This window comes from Sinocyclocheilus grahami, unplaced genomic scaffold (assembly GCF_001515645.1).
Source record: "Sinocyclocheilus grahami isolate Dianchi unplaced genomic scaffold, SAMN03320097.WGS_v1.1 scaffold154.1, whole genome shotgun sequence".
NCBI classification, from domain to species: domain Eukaryota; kingdom Metazoa; phylum Chordata; class Actinopteri; order Cypriniformes; family Cyprinidae; genus Sinocyclocheilus; species Sinocyclocheilus grahami.
In genome coordinates, this window is record NW_015505333.1 from 972,490 (window position 1) to 979,989 (window position 7,500).

Sequence of the window (7,500 nt, forward strand, 5' to 3'; positions counted from 1 at the left end):
AGTACATGTACAGTAAATGAACATACTTTCCAGAAGGCCAACAATTAACTAAAAAAAATTTTTTATTGGTGTTATGAAGTATTCTAATTTGTTGAGATAGTGAATTGGTGGGTTTTTGTTAAATGTGAGCCAAAATCATCACAATTAAAACAACCAAAGACTTAAACTACTTCAGTCTGTGTGCATTGAATTTATTTAATACACGAGTTTCACAATTTGAGTTGAATTACTGAAATAAATGAACTTTTCCATGACATTCTAATTTATTGAGATGCACCTGTACTACTGTAGCAATTCAGGCAAGTCACACCAACTCTTATGCTCTCTTATATCTCAGTATATATATATTTTTTAATTGATCTAGAATTTATTTATAATGCTTATAGCAAATACATGGAGGAAAGGGTCAAGTTCATGACTGACATTCAACAGTTCCTCTATGTGGTAACCATGGAGATGGTCTGCTGGCCTCTCTAAAACATTTTTGTAAAAGCAGTTATTATGATCTTATTTAACATACTGTTTTAGTTATATTATACATTGTTACGTGCCGCGTGTGTTTTGTTTTTCTCTTTTTCCCTCCCTCTTCTGTCTCTACCAGTCTGCTTTCTAGTCTGTTTGCTCTCAGGTCTCTGCTGGATGGAGGAGGCGGCTGTCGATCGTCATTAAGGGCGTCATCTCTGCAGCCAATCCGGTGTCGCCCTGCTGGTTAAAGGTCTCTTGGCGTGCCGCACTGAGTATCTCAGTGTGTGTGTGTGCAGGTGTTTTGAGTCGAGACCTGTGTTTAGAGTTTGTATTCTTCGGTTGTGAATGTGTGAACCTAATGCTTGTTTTTTTTGCACTAGCCAGATTCTGAGTTGAGCGTTGATAAGAGTTAACTGTTCTCTTCTTTTGCTGGGGGGAATGGGGAACAGATTAGCGTATCCCGCGACCTAGGATACATATTGCCCGCAGCTAACAAGTGTTAGACACACTAGGAAAGAGTTGAGCGCATTCCTTGTACTTTTGTTTTGTAGTCAGTGTAGTTTCATTGTGGCGTCGCATACGCCGATGATTTCGGGTTTGTTTTCTACATTTTGCTTTGGTTAGTTAAGTTAGAGGGTTTTGGGAACTTAGTTTAGGAACTATTTTGGTTTATTTCTTTTGTTGATTTGGCACCACCCTCGTTCCTCTTTTCCCCTTAGTTTAATGTATTCTTCTTACTTTTGTTTTCTAAATCATGCATTGTATATAGCTCACACACTGTTTACTGGCTTCGGCTTGAGGAAATTAAAACATTTCATTGGGTTAAATGCTATTTGTGTCTGGTTCTTTCTACAATATCCACCATCACAGCAATATTAATAACTAAATGTTACTTTCCAAGCCCTGGAACTTTAAAGATCGTAACATACATCATTATATCTGATGTTCAGATCTTTGTATGCAAACACTCTTGAACAAGCTTTTTCAAAGGCAAATACTGGCTGGCTATTCTTCACATCACACTTGTTTATGGTCTTGTATGTGTAGCACTTATCAAGTTAATTTAAAAATAATAAAATAAAATAAAAAGCATACAAGGCATAAAATACAAAATAAATGAGACGATAAACCAGTAATGTTATTGATAACTAAAACTCTGAAAGATAAGCTGAAAAATAAATAAATATTACTGGTAGATGAAAAAATAAACATGAAATAATTATGAAATAAACCAACTAAAGCTAAACAAAAATATATATAAACTAATAAAAATGACAAAAGCACACAAAAAAACACTAAAATCTCACGGGACTCGTACACTATCACTCTACATTGCAAGTACAGTGCTGTACCAGGTGAGCTACCGAGCAAATTTACTTCAACAGAAAATCCACACATATGAAGCTGGTTATGTGATGCAAACATCAAAATGTTTTAGTCTACAAATCATGCACTATGCTAATAGTTTCTATGTTTTACTGCCACTAATGTTTATTTCAACTGGAAACTGCAGTGAATTGTACAACGTAGGTAGAGTCACGTTTTTCCAATGAGCCTATGTTGCACACGTCTCATATTTCATCTCAAGCTCTTCTTCTGCTGTCTCCTTGGTAACCAACTACACTTATCTTTTAAATCTATATATAGTATATATATATATTAGTAGCAAAATTGTTGGTTGTGTTGGAAATGGCACATTATATATCATTTTATCATAATGAGGACATAAAAACAACTACATTTATTAAAAGATCATGTTGTTGAAGAAATAGCCGTACAAAAAATTATTAGTCAAGAGACCTAATGGTGTTATGTAAGAAACCCACTGCTGGTCTGTGTGTCTTACCTGTCATAGTCTCCATTACAGAGAGCTCTGACTGGAATGGTGAACGGCTGCCAAACTGGGTTGAGGGTGTTCTTCACCACCTCAGTCTTATGGCAGATCGTAAAGCTTCATGTTGAGAGAACAAACAGAAACACAAAGACGTGAAGGCACTGTGTAACTTCTGAGGAAACTTGAATATTACTGGCATCAGCCACCTGCTCTGTTTATCTCATGGTGGTCAAAGCTGACAAACCATATGGGCTACAGCATCAGTAAGCAAAGTGTTACTTTGCTAACACTTTTATAAACATCACATTGTTTTTTTTTTTAGACTTTGGAAATGACATTTATCATTGATAAGCCTTAAGTTTCATGTAAATAATATAAATGGTCTCCAAAGACATTTGAAATTTAGTCAAACTAGATACTAAAATAACATTGTTAAATAAAAGAGATTATTTAATATGTGATAAATAGCCTCTTCATCGGTGCCCAAGAGCATCATTAAAATACCCTTAACCTGTTAAAGTACAATCTGAGTCCTCTGAGCCTCTGCACATATTTTTTAGTTGCTCCGTTGAGTATTTTTGCTCTGAAAGACAAGATGGGCACACTACATCATGGCTCTTGAAAACATGAAGCCGCGGTCACTCAAGTAAAGAGGCTTTGAAGTGGAACTCTGGGTAACACCAGGATAGAAGGCCTTTTTCTCTTCCTCTGTACGCACACGGAGAGTCATTTTCAGCCCATAAATTCCCCACAGAGCAGCAAAATGTTTCGCCAGTCTCACAGTACAGGGGTGAGGGTGCTGGGTATCATGGGAGATGTTCCTTTCACAGTACCTATGTCTAACACACAGCTGTGGTGTTTTAAACCAAGGTAGGACACTTACGTGCCGTCTTCGTTGCTTCTGTAAAAGACCATGAAGGGATCAGATTTCCCGAAAAAGTCCTTCTTGTCCAATTTGTTGGCACAGAACTGCATGGTTGCGCTGTCCTATAAAGAAAACAACAACAAACGTTTTAAGGGAAATATTTTAAAATATAACATATATATTATAACATAATATAAAATATTATTATTATAACCACCCATAAAAACCTTCACGTGGCACAACATTTTAAATAAATGCAATATATAGGGTAAACATTTTATTTTAATTTAAACAATAATATTTTTAATAATAATTACTATTCTTTTTTTTGCTGCTGCTATGGGGTGTTGACAGCACCAACACAAAATCTGCATTACAATTCGGAGAGAATAGAACCAAAACACTTTCATCTAATTCATCTGGGTGAACGGGAGGCTCATTACAGCTCGATTAGTGATCTTGTTGAAGCGAACACACAGAAACGAATGAAGTCTGTAAAGCTTTGGGATTTGAGCTCTATTCAGTGATGAAGAGTGCTGGTCTATGATCAGCTTCTGCTTCACCTGTCACTACGAATGTAACCATGACTGCCATGTAGAAACAACTCTGGATCAGCAGTTTCATGCTACGATAATTTTGGATGCGAATAAACTCATGCTTGTAATTTTTGGATTGCCCCTTGAGATCAAAGGTAAACCACATTCAGTGCAAAGATATGACTACTTCAACTAGAAGCTGGCCATTTGAGAAATTATTCTATCCTGTTATTAAATTAGACTGCAAGTTCTGAAGGTTTGAAAGTTTCAAAGAGACATAAAGACATTTAGTTGTACAAACACTGGCTGAATATCTAATGGCTGTTGTTTGCAGGGGCCATTTCTCTAAGGAGACATAAGAGTGCTTCCTAAAAAAACATGGATGAGAAAATAATCAACAGTACCAAAAATGAGAAAAATTCTGTAATACAAAACGTCTCCAGGTTACGAATGTAACCATGGTTCCCAGAGGGAACGAGACGCTGCATTGGAAAATGATTTGGGGACGCCTTCAGCATTACCACGCTCTGAATCACATGTAAAATCAGTCCAATGGAAGGGCTAGACATCACAGGCGGGTGATGTGGAGACCAGGAAGCTATAAAAGCACGTGCAGTGGAACCGGCATCAGCTTCTAGGAATGAAGCAAGCGCTCACAGGGATGTCGGAAGTATGGCACTGAGACGCAGCATCTCTGGGAACCATGGTTACATTCATAACCTGGAGACGTTCCCCTTCAGGAACTCGAGCTGCGTCGGAAAACGCTTTGGGAACGAGTATGCCCACGTGGCCAGACATACAAATCCCTGCCTAGTGTGGAAGAGCACAGCTAAGGCGAGAGAAAGGAGCCAGGAGTGGCGCAGAATGCAGGTAGGCACCTGACAAAGTAGGCGGGGACATCCCGCCCAAAGGCCAACTTCAGAAGGAGTGAGCTTTGACCCCCAAAGGAGAGGGGAGATCAGAGGACTCAAGGCTATGGAATAGCATCCTAATCCACCACTTAGCATAAGCTTCTCTGGCCAGAGGCCTCAGCCTCAGCGCACCATGGAGGAAACATGTAACTAGGGGGTGTCTGCCCACTGACTGGCCATCGATAGGGGCGTGGTAGGCCGCAACAGCCGCCACGTAGATTTTCAAGGTGGAGTGGGTTAAAGAGATTCGGGCCTACAGGAACTCCAGCACTGTACCAACTGGGCAGTAAACTGGGTCGAGCTGGCGGTCTCAACACCAAGAAGTGAAAACTTCCACTTCAGGGCATACAGTTTCCTCGTATAGGGAGCTCTGGATTGGAGGATGGTCTCAACAACCTCGGTTGAGAGACTGGAAGCTACGAGTTGTGCCCCCTCAGAGGCCACACACACGGCTTCCACAGCTCCCGGCAGGGGTGAAAGATCGTATCCTCTGCCTGTGAGAGGAGATCCCTCCTGATGGAAATCTCCCATGGAGAGCCATCGAGAAGGAAAATCAGGTCCGAGAACCATACTCTGACCGGCCAGAACGGGGCTACTAACAGTAGACGGACCCCGTCCCGGCACACTCTCTCCAGAACTTCTGGGAGCAGAGCGATCGGGGAAAAAGGCATACAGACGAAGCATACAGACGAAGCCTCTGCCACGTCTGTACCATAGCGTCCAGTCCGAGAGGAGCTGGATGAGTCAGAGAGAACCACAGGGGACAGTGCGATGTCTCTCGAGTCGCAAACAGGTCCACCTGAGCCTGGCCAAAAACTCCGCACCAACACATGGCGATCTCTTAGGTCCGGGAGGAAGTTTTTCAATGCTAGAAACACGGGCAGCATCTCCAGGCAGTTGATGTGCCACATGAGATGGCGACCACTCCACAGACCGCGGGCAGCCACTCATGACCGCTCCCCAACTGGTGAGAGACGCGACCGTCACTAGCGTTACACGGCAACAAGGAGCACCCAGCACTGGGCCCTGAAACAAAAACCAAAGTTTACTCCTCATGTCTAAGGCATGTAGGCATCGCTGCATGACCTTGAGCATGCAGAGCAGGTTTCCCCTCAGGGAGAACTCCTTGGTCTTGAGCCACCACTGTAGGGGTCTCATGTACAGCAGGCCAAAAGGTATCACGCTGGACGTAGCTGCCATCAGACCAAGCAGTTTCTAGAACTGCTGACAGTGAGTGACCGGCCTTCTCTCACTCTTGCGACTGCAGTGAGGATCTCGACTCGAACCGAGCAGGAGACAGACGTGCCTGCATCGTGGTCAAATCCCACATCATGTCCAGATAAGTGGTTCTCTGTACTGGAGAAAGCACACTTTTCTTGCCGTTAAGTCTTAACCCCAGCTCTTTCATGTGAGCGAGAACGACATCTCGATGCCGAACTGCCATCTGCTTCGATTGAGGTAGTATCAACCAATTGTCGATGTGGTTGAGTATGTGGATGCCCTGGAGTCACAGAGAAGCCAGAGCAGCATCCACACACGTTTCTGGGCGGTGACTGAGAGAAACGCTCGCTGGAGACAGCTGCGCCCTGAAGCACCGTAGGTGGCAGGGTTGGCAGAACGATCTCCTGAGGGCACTGAGGAGAGACGGGCACCGTATAATGAGGTGTACACCGCTCTACCCCACAGGAGCCTGCCCTCTGAAGTCCTGAGCCATGGCATCAGGACTCACTTAGCTGAAGTCTCCTATTGAAAACGACGGTCCTCAGACCCGCGTCATCTCTTAGGAAGACTAGACTGATAGAACCAGAGCCTGCTCGGGGCAGGACCCAATGAGACACGCTTGGCACGGAGAACTAGCTACTCTAGAAACCTCCAAAGAGGTAGCGAGCCTTTTAGTACCTCTACGTTTCCGGGTGATGACTGAGAGAAGCGCTCGCTGGAGACCGCTGCGCCCTGAAGCACAGTAGGTGGCAGGGTTGGCAGATCGCTCTCCTGAGGGTACTGAGGAGAGACTGGCACCGTATAATGAGGTGTACACCACTCTTCCCCAGAGGGGGCCGGCCCTCATAAGTCCTGGGCCCTTGGCGTCAGGACGTTTTATTCGAAGACTATCCAGCGATAATGACGGTCTGCAGATCCGCTTTCCGCTAGAAGCCTTCGGCCCAGGAGCGCCACTCTGACTCTAAATTTTGAGGAGTACGAGAAGTGATGGCTCCCTACATGAGGAGCTGGAACACGGTTGGTTGGGGCTGCTCCCACCCAGTAGCCCATTGACCACCTCAACCTCCTCGGAGGAAGTTTTACTCTCACTCGAGAAAATTTTATTTATTTATTTTCCAAGAGCTCCTGTATGTCTAACTTCTCATAGTCAGAAGAAATACTTCATTTTAACTCCTCAGCATAAAATGAAGCAAAGCAACCAGACAAGTAAACACGGTCTGGTGTGATAAGATTCATATCAAAACTGAAAATGATGTAATGCACGCATTGCCTCAGCAGCGCGCGAGCCGCTCGGTCACACAAACAATATCAATCTCCTCTGAGAAAGATAGCTGCAGCAGCGAGCTCTCACTCAGAGGGAGAAGAAACCGCAGCGCGGGCTTCCGAACCCCGAGAGAGACCGCTTGATCTAGGGAATGCGGGTGGAGATAGGGAGGCCCATCTCCAACCTGTCCGCCAGATCATGTGCAATCCCTGTGATCTCAATTGCTGCAGAGAGAGCAGACAGAGCTGCAGAGAGCTGACTGTGCGAGCTCCGCTCCCCAGTAATGCTGCTCATTATAATATTAGACATAATATGCTTGTGAAACTGGTGCTTGTGCAACTGGTTCTTGTGCAACTGGCGAGCTCATCGACGCCCTCCACATCAACCTCCTCGGAGGAAGACAG

General features: G+C 43.9%; 1 pseudogene; it reads right to left on the reverse strand.

Annotated features, from left to right (window-relative positions):
* Positions 1-7,500, reverse strand: part of LOC107592558 (copine-5-like) — a 178,539-nt pseudogene that overhangs the window by 57,769 nt on the left and 113,270 nt on the right.